This window comes from Hyla sarda, chromosome 4, assembly GCF_029499605.1.
Source record: "Hyla sarda isolate aHylSar1 chromosome 4, aHylSar1.hap1, whole genome shotgun sequence".
In the NCBI taxonomy this organism is placed as follows: Eukaryota; Metazoa; Chordata; class Amphibia; order Anura; family Hylidae; genus Hyla; species Hyla sarda.
In genome coordinates, this window is record NC_079192.1 from 323,271,159 (window position 1) to 323,274,928 (window position 3,770).

The following is a 3,770-nucleotide window of genomic DNA, read 5'->3' on the forward strand; positions in this document are numbered from 1 at the left end:
CAACCGTAGATAACTTACACTGAGTGAAGCCACCTCATTTATATGCTGAGGAGATAGCTTGGGGGATATTGACTTAAACGTCAAACAGAAAGTTCATGTGCTAGTTTACTGATAGAGTCCAGGACCATTTGTATGCGCATAGTGATCTGTATACAGTAGTTTACACTCTGTTTAAACAGTCAAGGAAAGGCATATCTTTCTGTCTAAGTGAGTAGTAAATACAGGAACACTTCAACTTTCTCACTTGAAAAGACAATAAGGGAAAAAAACGATTGCATTGAGAAACTGCACTTTTTCCTGTTCATCCACACTAAACCCAATACACTGGGTTAAAGTTTGGGTGAACTGGAGACCGATGAGGGGTCAATGAGTTAAATTCGTACCTGTAGTCCGCAGCTGCATCCCTCTAAAGATACTCTTCTATCCCCGCTAAATTGTGCACAGGAGGTGGGCCTGCTGGGTGAATTTGAATAGTCACGTGAACACTCAGTAGGCGCAAGGGCTCCCATGACCTTCACCAATGAATATTCACATTCCCCCGACTGGCCCACAATTCAGCAGGGATAGAAGAGGGTCTTTAGAGGGATTACTTGTATGTATTTAACTAATTGAAGTATGTAACGTATTTATCTCATTGACTCCTCATTGGTCTCCTGTTCACCCACACTGTAACCCAGTGTATTGGGTTTAGTGTGGGTTTACAGGATGACCATTTTCCTTTAAATGTAGATGATCTCAATGGGCTAATTCACGTTGCTGTGCCACATAATTGCCTTTGGACACATGTGGTGTCCTACTAGGATGATACACAATTCATGATGCCAAAGTATCTTTAACCACCATGCTCCAAGTTTTCTGGGCCAAGCGCTGGGGACAAAAATAACTACAGAGGCAGGGTTACAGAAAACTTTCTATTACTGAGGCAGGAATGATGGTAATATCCTTAAAGGGGTACTCGGGTAGAAAACTTTTTTTTTTTTTTTTTTTAAATCAACTGGTGACAGAAAGTTAAACAGATTTGTAAATGACTTCTATTAAAAATTTGTAATCCTTCCAGTACTTTTTAGCTTCTGAATACTACATAGGAAATTCTGTTCTTTTTGGAACACAGAGCTCTCTGCTGTCATTGTCACGATTCGGCTTACGGGTTGTGGATCCGCTGTGTCAGCGAGGGATTGGCGTGGACCGTGCTAGTGGACCGGTTCTAAGAGGCTACTGGTTTTCACCAGAGCCCGCCGCAAAGCGGGATGGTCTTGCTGCAGAAGTAGCGACCAGGTCGTATCCACTAGCAACGGCTCAACCTCGCTGACTGCTGAGAAGGCGTGGGACAGAAGGACTAGGCAGAGGCAAGGTCAGACGTAGCAGAAGGTCGGGGGCAGGCGGCAAGGTTCGTAGTCAGGATGGATAGCAGAAGTTCAGGTAACACAGGCTTTGGACACACTAAACGCTTTCACTGGCACAAGGCAACAAGATCCGGCAAGGGAGTGCAAGGGAGGAGATCAGATATAGCCAGGGAGCAGGTGGAAGCCAATTAATCTAATTGGGCCAGGCACCAATCATTGGTGCACTGGCCCTTTAAGTCTCAGAGAGCTGGCGCGCGCGCGCCCTAGAGAGCGGAGCCGCGCGCGCCAGCACATGACAGCAGGGGACCGGGACGGGTAAGTGACCTGGGATGCGATTCGCGAGCGGGCGCGTCCCGCTGTGCGAATCGCATCCCCGACGGCCATGACAGTGCAGCGCTCCCGGTCAGCGGGAGTGACCGGGGCACTGCAGGGAGAAAGACGCCGTGAGCGCTCCGGGGAGGAGCGGGGACCCGGAGCGCTAGGCGTAACAGTACCCCCCCCCTTAGGTCTCCCCTTTTTTTTGTCCGGTAACTGCCTCCCCTGGGATGAGGACACCGGGAAAGAATGGAGGGTTTCCTCAACGGCAGGCAGTACAGCAGGAGTTGGAATGGGGAGGGGGGGCAGAGGGTGAAGCTTGGCACGGGGCAGGGAGACACAAGGACGGGAGCCATGAGGAGGCACAGAGGCTTGCCTGACGGGACTGGGAGGGGGGGAGAGGCACTTCCTGTGGCAGGCAGAGTCCCAGTTCTTGATCTCCCCGGTGGTCCAATCAAGGGTGGGAGAATGAAGGCGGAGCCATGGCAGACCGAGGAGGAACTCAGAGGTACAGTTGGGGAGAACGAAGAGCTCAATCCTTTCGTGGTGGGGTCCAATAGACATCAGGAGGGGTTCTGTGCGGTAACGCACGGTGCAATCCAATCTGGCTCCGTTGACCGCGGAAACGTAGAGCGGCTTGACGAGACGGGTCACCGGGATGCTGAATTTATTCACAAAGGACTCCAAAATAAAATTCCCAGAGGCACCAGAGTCCAAGCAGGCCACGGCTGAGAGGGAGGAGTTGGCTGAAGGAGAAATCCGCACGGGCACCGTGAGACGTGGAGAAGCAAACTTAGAACCAAGAGACGCCACACCCACGTGAGCTGGGTGCGTGCGTTTCCCAGACGTGGAGGACGGATAGGGCAATCCACCAAGAAATGCTCGGTACTGGCACAGTAAAGACAGAGATTTTCTTCCCTACGGCGATTCCTCTCTTTCTGGGTCAGGCGAGACCGATCCACTTGCATGGCCTCCTCGGCGGGAGGCCCAGGCGTAGATTGCAACGGATACTGTGGGAGAGGTGCCCAGAGATCTAAGTCTTTTTCCTGGCGGAGCTCTTGGTGTCGCTCAGAAAAACGCATGTCAATGCAGGTAGCCAAATGGATGAGTTCCTGGAGGTTGGCAGGAATCTCTCGTGCGGCCAGCACATCCTTGATGCGACTGGATAGGCCTTTTTTAAAGGTCGCGCAGAGAGCCTCGTTATTCCATGATAACTCGGAAGCAAGAGTACGAAATTGGATGGCGTACTCGCCCACTGAAGAATTACCCTGGACCAGGTTCAACAGGGCAGTCTCGGCAGAAGAAGCTCGGGCTGGTTCCTCGAAGACACTCCGGACTTCAGCGAAGAAGGACTGGACTGTGGCTGTGGCAGGATCATTGCGGTCCCAGAGCGGTGTGGCCCAAGACAAGGCCTTTCCTGAAAGAAGGCTTACTACGAACGCCACCTTAGACCGTTCTGTAGGAAACAAGTCCGACAACATCTCCATATGCAGGGAACACTGAGACAAAAATCCACGGCAGAGTTTAGAGTCCCCATCAAATTTGTCCGGCAGGGACAAGCGGAGGCTAGGAGCGGCCACTCGCTGCGGAGGAGGTGCAGGAGCTGGCGGAGGAGATGGTTGCTGCTGTAGCAGAGGCAGAAGTTGCTGTAACATGGCGGTCAACTGCGACAGCTGCTGTCCTTGTTGGGCAATCTGCTGCGATTGCTGAGCGACCACCGTGGGAAGGTCAGCGAGACTTGGCAGCGGCACCTCAGCGGGATCCATGGCCGGATCTACTGTCACGATTCGGCTTACGGGTTGTGGATCCGCTGTGTCAGCGAGGGATTGGCGTGGACCGTGCTAGTGGACCGGTTCTAAGAGGCTACTGGTTTTCACCAGAGCCCGCCGCAAAGCGGGATGGTCTTGCTGCGGCAGTAGCGACCAGGTCGTATCCACTAGCAACGGCTCAACCTCGCTGACTGCTAAGAAGGCGTGGGACAGAAGGACTAGGCAGAGGCAAGGTCAGACGTAGCAGAAGGTCGGGGGCAGGCAGCAAGGTTCGTAGTCAGGATGGATAGCAGAAGTTCAGGTAACACAGGCTTTGGACACACTAAACGCTTTCACTGGCACA